Source organism: Mauremys reevesii, linkage group 2 (assembly GCF_016161935.1).
Source record: "Mauremys reevesii isolate NIE-2019 linkage group 2, ASM1616193v1, whole genome shotgun sequence".
Lineage (NCBI taxonomy): Eukaryota > Metazoa > Chordata > Testudines > Geoemydidae > Mauremys > Mauremys reevesii.
Genome location: NC_052624.1, coordinates 85,335,933 through 85,351,201, shown reverse-complemented (window position 1 = coordinate 85,351,201; position 15,269 = coordinate 85,335,933). Strand labels below are relative to the sequence as shown.

The following is a 15,269-nucleotide window of genomic DNA, read 5'->3' as shown; positions in this document are numbered from 1 at the left end:
TGTCCTACAGTGTTACTCGGTGTTGCTATTAAATAGCAGTTAGTGAAGAGGATCCTGTGGTATTAAAGCACTTAGAGGATCTCCAGGATAAGATGGAGAGCAGGCTGACGTACAACCTAGAAACCATTCAAAGATATGCTACAGATTTGCCTTGAGGTGCTGATAGTGCTTTCTTTGGGGACTGCCACTGCCTCCTGTAGGCCCTATACAGGTCTTTGGGGGGTGGGGTGTACAGAAAGTACCTGTTGCATAGGCCACCAGGGGGTGAGAAACCGTAAGTGTTTCTTGCTGACAGCCAGATCTCTACCATCTTGAATGCTGTAGCCAGGTGAAGGGAAGGGGCACTTGCAGCCCCATACTGTGGAAGAGAAGCTCCAGAAAGCTAGAGTGCAGTTGCAAGGGAACCTCTGGAGGTTCCCTAATAAACATGCTCAGGATGATGAGATGAACTCCCCTGGCTCAATACGGAGCAGGTTGGCAGTGGAAACATTTTCCTGCTCATCCAGTTTGGGAACAAGCACTTCCCGGCCCTCAGAAGAACACTGTATGGTCAGAAAAGGCATAAATCCATAGCTGCCAGCATTCCCCCATGTAAGCTGCTGGAGGAGATGGTTACTCAGTGCTTCCTGAAGAACTGGATAGTTGGCCCCTGAAGCTTGGTGGGCAGGTCTACTGTTAAGCACTAAAAGGCATAACTGCAACCAGGAACTGGCTGGGAAGAGAGAGGAAGAAGATAGATGGTGTTTGTGAACCTGAACTCACAGGGTTTAGTTTCCAGGCAAACCTCATGAATGCATTTCAAGAGTGAAAAGTGTTACCTACTAGTACAGGAATGATGCTGTAACACACCACAAAAACAAAGAGGTGAAGAAGGCTTTGATCTTACAGAGCTACTGTATTTGCATTCCTGTGGTCTGATGCAATTAGTATTAACCTGATGCCACTGGGCTGCTAAAGACACCATTTCTCCATTATCAAATGCAAGAGTGCTTTCTTCCTTAAGATTCTCCAACATATTTTTAAAGCCTTGAGATCCTTTCTTTCTCTGTATGCACTATGATTATATTGTACAGTAACTCCTCGCATAACATTGTAGTTATGTTCCTGAAAAATGCGACTTTAAGTGAAACAATGTTAAGCAAATCCAATTTCCCCATAAGAATTAATATAAATGGTGGGGTTAGGTTCCAGGGATATTTTTTTCAGACAAAAGACTATTTTATTTATTTATTTTATATATATATTACACACACACACACACACACACACATATACAGTATAAGTTTTAACCAATTTACTACTGTACACAGCAATGATGATTGTGAAGCTTGGTTGAGGTGGTGAAGTCAGAGGGTGGGATATTTCCCAGGGAATGCCTTACTGCTAAATGATGAACTAGCACTCGGCTGAGCCCTCAAGGGTTAACACATTGTTGTTAATGTAGCCTCGCACTCTACAGGGCAGCACAAATGGAGGGAGGGGAGACAGCATGGCAGACAGAGACAGACACACACACTGTGTGTGTGTGTGAGTGAGAGTGAGAGAGAATGTGCATTGCCTATTTAAGTACACTGATCCCACTCTAAGTACATTGCCTTTTTAAGTAGATCAGCAAGTAGAGACAGTAGATGCTGTCAGCAAGCTCCCTCCATCTTGAGCCCTGTTGTCCCCGCCCCCGGCTCTATGGAGATAGGGTAAAGGGGGGCAGGATCAGGTGGGAGGGGAACACCCTGACATTAGCATGATGCTCCCGGGAGCCTGCTAAGGCAGAGGTGGGAGTGACAGGTGAACTGCCGGCAATTGATAGCCTGATGGGCGGCTGCCATACAGGGAACTTAGCGGAGCAGGGAGCTGATGGGGGGCTGCTGGCCCACCCTGGTTCCAAGCGCCCACCAGCTAGTTCCAATGGGCTGCTCTTTCTGCAAGCAGTGGACAAAGCAGATGGCTGCCAAATGATGTTAGACGGGAGCATTACACTACTTTAAACGAGCATGTTCCCTAATTGATCAGCAAAGTAACAACAAAACAACATTAACTGGGATGCCTTTAAGTGAGGAGTTAATGTATCTGCATAGTCAATCTTTACAATTAGCGTCTAGCATCTTTCTCCAACGGGCTCTCTTTCTCTATTAGTGGTGGCTACTCTCTATTCCAGGTCATTTCAAATCTAGTCTTAACAGTCCTTTTTATATTGCTACTGTAACAGTTTCTCTCAGTGGAGTAGCTACATCTTCAGTGGTTGGAGAAGAGCAATGAAAACTAGCAAAGGATTTCTAAGATCAGCAAAACATCTAGTTTGCCTTCTTTTTGCCAACGTACAAAGCTGTATGCTACCATTAGAGTCTCCTGAGCAAGTAAAAACCACAGAGCATTTCAATTAAGTGAAATTTCCTGCTCCACTTCTAACTTGTAGCACCTCATCCACCCCCAACAGTGACCAAAAGACGTCATGCTGTCCATTCCCATATTCATTTCTGTTGTGGGGGGGGGGGGAGGAAGTGACCAGGAAATTTCGATTGTTTGTCTGTGCGAGAGTAACAGAGAAAAAATAGAACAAGATGATACAATATGTCATAGAACCATACTCCTCTTCAGTCTCATTCAGGATATGTCAGACAGGTTCCTATGCAACAGCCATTTCAGAGATGAATGTTTCAGCAATAGCGAAGTACTGTACAGTCAATCTCATGGAGGAGTGAATTCTTATAAAACTTGGGAAATTTTTTTGACAGGTCTTTGGAAATACCAGGCTAGGAAAGACATGCTAACATTTACAGGTGATTTTATCCTGGCAACACCATTGTGGGGTATTTTACAGGTGGAGAATAGGGCAAACAATTTGCCCAAGGTCACACAGAAAGTCTGCAGTTGAGTCAGGATTTGAACCCAGAGCTCCCCTGGCCTCGTTCAATGCCCTCTTCATTAGGCCATTCGTCCTATCCGTCTGTCACTCAAGCAAGCATTTGATCTAAAAGAAAGAGGCACTGCAGTTCAAATCATCCCAATAGTCCTCTCTCCCTCCCTCTTCCTTCCATTAACCACCACTCACACTACAAGTACAAATAGATCATGGGCTTCTACGGCCACCTGTAGAGAGGGTTCATTGGGGTTCGTCCCTCTCTGGGGCTGTGGGGACCCACACCGCCTCCCTCAGTCCTTGCACGGCCTCTTGGGGAATCAGTTGGGCTGCAGGAGTCCTGGCTCAAGCCATCCGTCTGAGCACACACAGTTATCAACAAACAGATGACTGGGGTAGGGCGGGGCAGTAAAGAGTCACAGACCAGGCCCTTAGGCAGGGGGTGAGCAAACACAGGTAAATAGCAAACCCAGGCTTTGGGCTTCAAGCAGCCTGGGAGAGGGGGAGACGGCCACTCATGCATTGGGTGAAGGGGGGGACGCAGGCCCTCCCACTTCACTGCGTCCCAGCCCGGGGCCCTAGCAGCGGCCAAAGGCCCACTGCTGTGTCAGTGGGGATCCTGGCCGCAACACACTGACACAACTGCAGCTGTGTTGCAGCCAGACTTGGGTTGGCTGCCCCCGGGCTATTTCAACTCCCCCTCTGGAGGTACCTGGGTCAAGGTGGTGTCCTCGGGGGGAGGGGATCGATCACCATTGGATCCTTGGGGTAGCTGGCAAGGGGTCGGGTCAGCAACTCTCCCACATGCTGGTCTGCATCGAGTATCAGCCGGTCAGGCCAGTCTCCAGGTCCGCCGCTGGTTGCTGGACTCTCCCCAGCGGGAGCTGGGCCGGAGCTGTCTGGCCTCTTCAGCAGCTGCCTCTCGAGTGAGCCCTGGGGTTGAGCTCTTATACTTCCTGTCCGGCCTCTGACCCTTTGGGGGGCGGGCTTGGAGTGCTCTGGCTCCGCCCACTCTGGTGTCTGGCGGACCTCGTCCCTCTCCAGGGCACTGGGGAACCGCACTGCCTCCCTACACTACCATAAAATCAAACAGTCTGGGTCAGGCTGTTTATGTAGATTTCTTAGTTGTTCTTATGTCAGGTGGCACCACACTGATATTCCCTAAATATCCTTGTAATAATGCTGCTTGTCAGGAGGTTGTCAGTTGGCGTTTGTCCCTGGGCCCCATCTCCCTTGACCAAAAAATTTTAATTCCCCAGGTAGCTTCATAAGCAGCATCCCTTGTATGGTTGCACTGATGCTTTAAAGTTACATTTCCCACACTTAGCAAATGCCAAGTACCAGTTCCAGTGCAACACTGAAGCTGCTCCAGAAGGTAGAAAAGGATACATAGATGTTGACTGTGAAAATTATGGGTCTGCTCCTGTGAGGTGCACAGGTCCCTCTGCTCCTCACAAGGTCATCATGTTTTACTGATGACCTGCAATAGGTGACCAGAAAGGAACGACAATTAGAGTGCCGGTGGCATGAATCCTGTGCCAGATTTGAACAAACGCACCATATAGACTTTCTGAAATCTCAGCCTGTGGCTGTGCAGGATGTACAGATGACTTTCTTTGACTCTACCCAGGCATCAGTAATGCCATGAACAGTGGATATTTTGCTGGCGGTGGGAAGTCTGGTTAATCTGTCCTACCTTTACTAAGTGAAAAACATCAAGTCTTTCCTTGCTGCGAGGAACTCTTTTGTTATCTTGTGGATAGACTTATTCAGATCAGACCCAACTGTCTGCCTCCATCTCTAGGGGACAGTTGCAAGTGTGTATGTGTACAGGGGAATTCTCTGCTTGATTTCTGGTCAGTGTCACACATGAAGGCTCTGGCAGTGCTGCATTTTTTGTTTGTTTGTTTGTTTTTTGGAACAAACACCTTAGAATTCATCCCCATCTCCTTCCTGGCTGGTGAATGTTGGTGGGGAAGAAGAGGATTCATTCTTAGAGTTGTTAATGCCTCCTCAATAGAGGGCAAGGTTCCAGTTGCCCTTATGATAAACATGGCTGAGTCCTGTGCTCCAGAAACCAGCTCTTGGTGTTGAAAATCTGGCCAGATATTGACCTGCTCTGCATCTCCTCTTTTTGAGAAAAAACTCGTCAGGGAGGTTGCAATGAGACAAGTCCTCAGACTTCCTAACCAGTCTGGTTTCAGACCTGCATACAGCACAGATACTGCACTTAGTTGTGTGCATGGATGATCTTTGCCTGACATTAAAAGAAGAAGATCGGGCGTCCATGTCAATTCTTATAGATCAGTCGGTGCCTGTGAATTTTGTTGATCATGAGGTTTTGCTGACTTATTTGCTGTACCACAGTCCCCACTCCTCTGTGCTACTCTAAAGGACCTTTCCTTCCTCTCTGGCACTAAAGGACCACACTGCCATTAGCTGATTGTCTGAACCTTCATTCCTCTTTCTCCAAAACTCATTAGAATAAGGTCCTGGTTCAGCAATGTACTTATGTATGTGCCTTACTTTAGGCATATTAACTTCCATGGAAATACTCCTGTGCTTAAATACCTAGCTGCATTGGAGCCTAGGTGCTGAAACTCTCAACATTATCTCCCTATGATTTTCCCCCAGACATAACAAGATCTTCTCAGGGAATGATGCCATGCAAAGTGACTGTTCCTGCTCTGGTATCTCCAGCTCTCCTTTCCCCTAACAATCAATGGAGCCCTTATGCAGCATTTTTGAAAACAGGCTCATCCAGTGCCTGGAAGAACAAGAGGGAGAGTTCAAATCTGCGTCTCTCTCCCCTAAATTTATTGGCTTGATCTGATGCTATTTTTATCCCCTCTCGCCTTGAAGTTTGAGGATGGAACAGCCCTATGCAGTTATTCTTTGTGACAGAAAATAATACCCAGACCTTAACTGTGAAGGCATATTTTTATTTGGGGGTCAGGGTGGAGGGATATTTGTATTTACCTTCCATTCCCTTTGTCAGACTGCTAAGAAAATTCCTTACTAAGTTTATACATTTTTCCATTTTGGAAATATTGATTTTTTTCCCCTGTGTATTTTTTGAAGGGAAACCAGGATCAGCAGAGATTTTCTTGTTTATTATATTGAAGCGATTGTTGTTATACAAGTAGTACCTTGTCATGACAAATAACCTTTACTTATTCATTGACATCAACAACGTCTGGGCAGGTCTGGGAATAGTGTGTTGTTTTTGTTTGCTACTACAGTGTCAGCAGAATGAAGTGTCAAGGCTGAAATCCTGCTCTCAGATATTCATGCCCAGCTCTGAGGGCAAAATCTGGGACTGTTTTTTGTTAGGTCATTCAACAAGATGCCTATTTTTAGATGTATTTCATAGCAATGGATAGGAAACTTTAAAAATGCTAAATATGGAGAGAGGTAGTTGATAGAGCTGCAATGGGAGCCTGAAGATCTGGTTTGGATCCTCTCTCTGACTTCATTTGTGACTTTGAGCAAGTCCCTTTACTTCTCTGTGCCTCAGGTTATCCCATCTGTAAAATGGAGATAATGATCCCTACTTGCCCTTTGTAAAGTGCTCTGAGATCTATGACTAAGAAGCACTTTTAAGAGCTAAGAATTACCTTTATTATCTAGAGTTTAGGGAACTGTTTTCACTTCTCTATCAGATTATAATAAATTTTGAAATAAAATTTTGGAACCATTACATTCCAAATATAATTATCTCCCCCATACGCCCATTCTCTTATATAAAATTGCATAACCTTGATTACCAGCTGCATTTGCCCACATTAGAATTATTTGTACTAGAACAATTATATGATCATTAAAATATAGGGCTCCAAAGACTAGAGATTTAATGAGTGTGGAATGTAATGAAACACTATGGAAACTGCATTACAGGATTTAATACTGTACACTTTAGTGGTCTGAAAGTCCTGCAGTATAATCGTAGGATGCCAATATGAGACTGAATAGTGAATAATCCTATAATCAAGTTAGTATTGGCTTATTAGTTATATCACAGAATATAATAAGTAGAGTCTATCCAGCCACCGAGAGCCACCAGATATATGGTGTTTGTACAAGAAAACAAAAATGGTCCTGTGTTGCAGGAGAAAGAGACAGCTTTTAAAGTGCAAGATGCTGGCTTGTCCAAGCAGCAACCATTAGACTGTACCCTAATATCATGAGTCAATCATGTTGCAGTATGTCCATCACAAAAAATTCCAAACAAAACCCCACAGTTGACAGTCAAATAGATGAAGCAAGAAGGCACACAAAAAGCCTTTGAAATGATGTTGCTCTGTTTCTTAACATGTAAAACACTCTCTCACACATACCAACTCACATGGTTCAATAGTTACTTAGCTCCTGATTGTGCATACCCTTACTCACATGAGCAGTTCTAGTAGTCCCATGGCAGTCCTCTGGACTGTTACCTCATTCACTACATGCCATCCATCCTGGCCACTGAGGGCCCAACTGAACTCTCAGTTACACTGGTGTAATTTCAGAGATACTCTGGATCTAAACCATAAGACTGTGCACCTTCCACTGGTTCTCAAACTGATTGGATCGCACCCCCCTTCTTTGTGTCTGTAGTCATTTATGCCACCTGCTGCTCCCACCACACAAGTACATAAATGGCTGCCCAGCTCTGAAGGCAGAGCGGAGAGCAGCAGCTGTTGGCCAAGCACCCAGCTCTAAAGGCAGCGCCGCCACCAGGAGCAGCGTAGAGGTAAAGATGGCAATACCATACCATGCCACCCTTACTTCTGCGCTGCTGTGGCAGTGGTGCTACCTTCAGAGCTGGGTGCCCAGCCAGCAGCCACCACTCTCTTCTCATGCCCCCTCCCCAATACATTCTGCATTAGGGTATTATAATGCATTCGTACAAGAAGGTAAGTGTTAAGGCTACACAGACCATCTTAACTTGGGCATTTCCTGGCTGCTTTGCTTTTAACCTTAAGGTTTACCGGTAATTTAAAATATTTTTCAGTATGGAATGTTTAGATTTTTAAGACAAGTTGAGAAAAAGACATTCTTCCATTGATTTCAATGGACTGTGGGTCAGACCTTAGGAGCTATATTAAAAAATAGTCAACAAATGTATCCCAGGTTATTCTGAATATTTTTCAAGAATTAAACAATACATCTTCACCAAGTTATAAAACAAATGATAAAAAGACTAGATTTTCAAATACTATATTTGATGAATTTCACAATGCATCTATTCAACTAATACTAAAAAATTACTTGCTCAGTAATAGTGAATGTAATGAACTACAGAATTGATCCTTGTAGAAGAAGTAGGCATGCATTGTACTTACTTTCAGACAGAGATTGACAGATTAAAAAAACCCCTCATCTGAAAACATGAACGTTTCGAAAGTAAAGAGTGTACGGAAACAGGGAGGTATAACACAATGGAGACCCATGCGCTAGTCTAGGCAATACTGTAATACCAACAACAGAAACTGTTTTGCAACCCTATGATGACTGTGCTCTAATACTTGGTGCAGGTACAGACTAATCTTGGATTATATAGACTATATGCAGCAAACACAACTTTATCAGTGCACTGTTATTACAAACAAAAGTTCCTGCCTCTCTACTCTCTTAAAGAAGGCAGATCAAGTAGTATTTTAAATGCCATGCTGCCTAGAGGATCTGTGGCAATATGACTATATTTATTCCCCTTCACTTCTATCCAAACACTGTCTACTGTCAGACAAACTGTAATATCATTTTTTCTCTGCAGTCATACATTACTGGTTGTCACCTAGCCTCCCACTTCAGGCCTTTCCGCTACACTGGAAACTGCTAGCAAGGACCCTCATGTCTGGATTTGAGCTGCTCTCCATCGTGTCACTTTCCCACCATCAACGTCTCTTCCCACAACTGGTAATGTACAGAATTAGATCTATGAAAAAACCCACCCAGAAAAATGTCTCTGCTCTGGACAAGTGACATCAGATAGAGCCTCTATGCTGAGTTTCCTCTCCCAGACTCTCTCTCGCTCTGATCTGTCACCTGGCAGTGGAAGAGGGCAGAACTGTCCATGTGATTCCTGTTGCAGAGAAGAAATGAGGTGTCCTATCAAAAACATATTGGGATTTCCCCTGAGACTTTTTTTTACATTGGCTTTTCAAGAACTCAGTTTGAGTCAGACTTCATTATTCAGATATTTTTATTTGGCATACAGCAATGCTACATTGAGTTGATTAGACTTAAACACAGGGGGTAGATGCAGGGTACATCACAGATCCAAAATTACACAAACTCTTTCCCTTTATAGACATTCACATATTCGATTACAATGAATATAATTAATGCATTACACATTCAATGATCTGTGTATGACTGGGGAGGATGTAGTTTGCTTGTTCGTTTGGTTACCTCCTGAAACCCTCATAATTTGATTAGTTTAACTCTGTCCCTGTTATAATAATAGGATTGATTTTTGGAAATACAGGTCTGTTTTAGTAATTTTACACACACACACACACACACACACACACACACACACACACACACACACACACAAGCTCTTTAGCTCCTATATTTCTATAGCAGATGCTCACAATAGTTTTTCTCCTCAGACCCCTTGGGCTTAATCTTCTCAGACTACCTCCTACAATGTTTATCAGTGGACCCATTACCTGGCGATTTACACTGTTCACACTGGGGTACATTCTTCTCTTTCCTTATCACTAAATTAAAATAACTCTGGCCAGGTCATGCATCTGATGAAGTGGGCATTCACCAACGAAAGCTCATGCTCCAATACGTCTGTTAGTCTATAAGGTGCCACAGGACTCTTTGCTGCTCTGGCCAGGTAGTGTGTTTACAGTAGCAAAGTGTTCTTACAAAGTGTTGTAACATTATTACAAGCTAAATACGCAGGAAATTATTAGAATATGATGGCAGAGTAAGTTATGAGTGTAATGTACTATATAATGTAATACAATATCCTAGAAAACCATAAGGTCAACTTTCTATGAAATTGATACATAATTTTAATAAAAAATAAAATTATGAAGACACAGCAGTGACTCCATAGTTGTGCCGGTCTGAGAGGTCAATTTTAAAATTTATATTGACATGTCTTCTAACTTTTGATCTAAGTACACAATTGGCTTGAAAATTTCTGTGTGTAAAATAGGGGAGAAGATTTTCCATCTGAAAATTTCATAACTCTGGAAAATTTCACATAAGTTACACAAAAATTAACACTTTTTAATCTCTTTACTACATTGTCTCATGAGTTCTCCACTTTGTTTTAAATCATGGATTTTGCCCCAGATCCCTAAATGGCTCCCTCAAGGATTGAACTCATAACCCTGGGTTTAACAGCCCCATGCTCAAACCATTGAGCTATCCCTCCTCCTCTCTTTGGTGTGTGACCGAGGGCATCTGTTGACCTGGGGTAAGTGACTGACCCTTTGGGGTTTTCTTAGCACAAGATAGACTTCTAACCCCCCAAAGCAACACATGTATAGTTTGCACTGTACATTTGAGCATAAGATACTTTGTAAAGCCATTGTCCCAGAGCCTGAACTGGTGTAGTGAAAATGAAGTCTAGTAATCAGAGATGAAATGTATTATTACTAACTCAATTTATAACAGCTAAGTCACTGAGTTTTAAAAAGAGACATAACAAAAATCACTAACAGTCTTTATCCAAATTGACTTGATCTCCATAAGTCACTTACAGTGAGATTTTCTAAGGCTAGGTCTAAACGACAGACCTATATTGGTGTAACTACATCACTCAGGGATGTGAAAAATCCACACCCCTAAGCGATGTAGTTATACCAACCTAACCCCCACGTAGATAGTGCTATGTCAATGGGAGAGCTTCTCCCATTGACATAGCTACTGCCTCTCAGGGAGGTGGATTAACTCTGCTGACAGGAGAAGCCCTTCTGTCAGTGTAGGAGCGTCTTCACTAAAGTGCCAGAGAGGCACAGTTGTGCTGCTGTAGCGCTATGTGTGAAGCCAAGCCCTAAATCACACATGACTTTGGGGGGGAGCTGAGCACCAAATTCCATGTGTGCATTTGAAAATTTCCCTCTTAGTGATGATGGGTGGGATTTTCAGAAGCACTCAGCACTGGCTCAACTCTGCTCCCATTGAAGTCATTGGCTCCCACTGATTTCAATGGGAGTAGAATTAAACCACTGCTTAGCATTCATGAAAATGGTATCCCAAAGGTGTAGTTCACAGGGATTACATTATTGATTGCTAAACAATTAACTTCAAAAGTGCTAAGTGCCTGCCAGTATTCTAGAACTAGTAACAGTTGTGGGGGACAGGTAGAATTCTGCCCCTCATATGAAAGCAGGGGAATTGAACCCAGGTTGACGGGGAGTATACAAGGAACCAGAGTAAAGGCTGGCTGAGACCTTGAGCCAGGATGAACTTATCGTAGTCTCCATTGCGTCCATATCACCAGTCCACCACACAGTGTTGCATCAGCTCAGGAGAGGCTGTAGGGGTAGTAGTTAGTATTCCAGAAACACAAAGTGAGCCCAATCAGGGGCCTCCACTATGCTAAATGCTGTACAAACACACAAGAAGACATGGTCCCTTCTGCAAAGAGCTTGCAGTCCGATTTAAAGGATGATACCATAAGGCAAGGTGGTGGTACTGCAGAAAAGGGTCTGAGGCTTATAGTGAATCACAAATTGAATATGAACAAACAAACAATGTGATGTGGTTGTGGAAAAATGCTAATACAATTCTGGGGTGTATTAACTAGTGTTGTATGTAAGACATGGGCCATAGCTGTCTGTCATAAACAGATAGTTAAGGGTTAAGGTCTCTTTTACCTGTAAAGGGTTAACAAGCTCAGTAAACCTGATGGACACCTGACCAGAGGACCAATCAGGGGACAAGATAATTTCAAATCTCTGTGGAGGGAAGTTTTTGTTTGTGTTCTTTGGGTGTTGTTCTCTCTTTGGATCTGAGAGGGGCCAGACGTATATCCAGGCTCTCCAAGTTTCCTGAAGTATTTTCTTCTATTCAGTATAGTGAGTATTAGAAAGGCGGATTAGTCTTATAATTAATTTCTGTATTTGCAAATGTGTGTTTGCTGGAGAAATCTCTTTATTTCTGTTTGCTGTTACTTTGATTATTCTGAGAAAGGAGAGTGGGAAGTCCCTCTTGGTTTATAAGTTAGACCCTGTAATATTTTTCATCCTGGTGTTACAGAGATAGTATTACTTTCTTTCTTTCTTTTAATAAAATCTTTTCTTTTTAGAACCTGATTGATTTCTTCCCTTGTTTGGAATCTCAGGGGAAGAGGAGGAGGGGGGGAAAGGGAATCCCTCTTTGTTTGATTCAAGGAGTTTGAATCAAGGTGATCTCGCCCGATGGCTAAGGAAGGGGGAGGTGGGAGAATGGGCTATTTCCCTTTGTGTTAAGATCCAAGGAGTTTGAATCTGTGTTCCCCAGGGAAAGTTTTGGGGGAACAGGGAGTGTGCTAGACACTGGAATTTCTAGCTGGTGGCAGCATAACCAGATCTAAACTAGGATTTAAGTTTAGAGGAGTCCATGCAGAACCTCATCTTGTGGACGCTAAAGTTCAAAGTGGGGAATAAACCTATGACACTGTCCCACTCTAATTGGCATGGGGGAAACCTCAGCTGAAATTCCGTGTCCAGTTCTGAGTAGCACACTTTAGGAAAGATATGCACAAATTGCAGAGAGTCTAGAGGAGAGCGACAAATGCGATAAAAGGTTTAGGAAACCTGACCTATGAGGAAAAGTTAAAAAAACTGGCATGTTTATTCTTGAGACAAGAAGTCTGAGGGGGGGACCTGATAGTCTTCAAATATGTTAAGGGCTGTTATAGAAAGAGGACTGGAGAACAATTATTCCCCATGTCTACTGAAAGTAAGACAAGAAGTAATTGGCTTAATTTGCAGCAAGGTAGATGTTTGTTATATATTAGGAAAAACTGTTTAACTATACGGGTATTTAAGCTCCAGAATAGGCTTTGGAGGGAGATTGTGGAATCCCCATCATTGGAGGTTCTTAAGAACAGGTGAGACACACCTGTGAGAGATAGTCTAGGTTTACTTGGTCCTGCCTCAGTGCAGGGGGCTGGACTGACTTCTTGAGGTCCCTTATAGCCCTACATTTCTATGATTCTGTGCAACAACTGAGTCTGACACGTAACAGCAAGGGAAGGCTGAGGAAGGATGAAGGCAACAATGAGACCTCACAGTTGCACAGGTTAATAATTTTTGAAGTAAACATGTATCTAAGTATCTGTAATGCCAACTGTAGACGGTTGGCAGAGCTGCTGGGGAAAGCTTAAATAGCCTACCTCTGACATGTTTAGATTAAGTTAGTACCTCACTTTCATGAATAATAAATTAAAATATTACCAAAACACACACACACACACACACAAGCTGGGTTATGCACTCAGGAGCATTTGACTTGAGTCTCACATGACTTTTCATGTCTGCCTTGCATTGCACTTATTTGGCCCAAATTCTTTTCCACAGGCTGCTCCTTAGGTGAAAACCATCAAAGTGCCTGATCCAAATCCCAGTGATGTACATAGAAAGACTCCCATTCAGGGGCGGCTCTAGACACCAGCGCGCCAAGCAGGCGCTTGGGGCGGCCGTTTCCCGGGGGGGCGGCATTTGGCTCCGGTGGAGCTCCCGCCGGCATGCCTGCGGCAGGTCCACCGGAGCCCGGGACGAGCGGACCTGCCGCAGGCATGACTGCGGCGGGTCCCGTCTTCCCGCGGCTCCGGTTGAGCTCCCGCAGGCATGACTGCGGCAGGTCCGCTCGTCCCGGGCTCCGGTGGACCTGCCGCAGGCATGCCGGCAGGAGCTCAACCGGAGCCGCGGGAAGAGGGGACCCACCGCGGGACCGGGGAAGGGCGGCGCAGCGCTCCGCGCTGCTTGGGGCAGCCCGATTTCTAGAGCCGCCCCTGCTCCCATTGATTTCAGGCCCCAGTTCTCTAGGAAGATGGCAAGGTCTGATTTTCTGTCTGTCTTTTGTAAGATATTATTCAAAGAAGCAAATACTGCACCATTTTTCACTGGCCATTCAGGCGTCTTTTTTCTAGTTTAGAAGTAACACGTGCAGCCAACTTCAAACAACAAACTGCAAACAGCAATCCTATCACATACTGCAAAAAGAGCCTGCTAAAGCCAGTCAGTGGATTTGCTACCTCTATAAGTTTATGCACACGTACAGAGGGTGTGCACATACAATTTTATTCAACCAACATGCATACTGTGGCATAACAAATTTCTTCTGATCTGCTTAATGAATATCCACTGCTCTCAGAATTGATAACTAGCTGTTCGATAAACACTGCATGACAGAAAAATATAAATTATATTGTAAAGTATGACGGGTCTTCCAACTCCCTCTCTTCTCTCCAGCCTTTATTCTAACTAGACATTTTGTAGTTTTATCAGCAGAGGCTATCAAGTTGTTCAAGAATCACTGTCACATGAAAAAGGCAGAATACTTTACTATGTTACCACCAAGCAGACACATACTTTCAAGAAGAGCAACATTGCTTCTCCCCCAACCTCAGTGCAGTCAGCATGTTTGATTTGTTTTAATATATTTCCCATGGTTATTATTAAACAAGTCATCTCTGCTTAATCACCATTGGAATCAAAAGTGACTCTGCACTGGAGCATTCTAAAATTAGACAACACTGATGAAAATTAATGCAAATACATAGTACTCTGTTTTGCTGTACTGTAATTTACAGAACAAGCCACCACAGACATACTAGTAAAAAGGAATCCATATCTGCTACATTTCTGCACCATTGACATTTGATATTTTTCCTGCCGCTCACTCCGCTAAGAGTAGCTCCATAAAACAGCAAACTCAGAGCTCCATTAAAGTCTTCCCCTTACCCTTTCCACAAAGCAGCAATAGTTCCATTAAGGAGTCTCACTGATTTCTGATTCTTGCAAGTCACTGCTCTCCTTTTCCCGCTCACTGTCTCTCAGCGCTCACCACTGCTCTACATGTCCCTTGGGCAACTGAGACAGGCATGCGCGGATGGGACATCACAGCAAAGTTGCTAGGCCCTTCCTGATATAATAGCAAGCCCTGTGCCAAAGAGGCGACATCAGGCCATGCTGGATTCCAAGCGCTGTGTTGATCTAGCACCTGTTGTCAGTCATAAACGTTTGACAGTCAGCTGTTCAGCTAATATTAACCAATGAAATTGCTGGTTGGAGTAAAATGCAATGGGGGAAATTGATGAATAAAATGATTCCTTGAAAATAAGGTGTCCTGGTTTTGCTTTTTTAATTAAAAACACTTTTTTCTTAAATTCCCCCTCAAAAAGTTAAATTATACATAGTAACCACAGTTCTCATGATACCAGATCCTTCAACAATAGGAAGAGCAACATGAG

The 15,269-nt window shown here is 43.6% G+C and overlaps 1 protein-coding gene across 1 annotated transcript in view; it reads right to left on the bottom strand.

The window, feature by feature from the left end:
- The window catches only part of ARPP21 (cAMP regulated phosphoprotein 21), a 265,503-nt gene extending 250,648 nt beyond the window's left edge, over positions 1–14,855 (bottom strand). Inside the window, exon 1 of the mRNA XM_039524292.1 lies at positions 14,761–14,855. The gene's annotated coding sequence lies outside the window, so the exon portion shown is untranslated. The remainder of the gene's footprint in view (positions 1–14,760) is intronic.
- Positions 14,856–15,269: the final 414 nt, after the last annotated feature.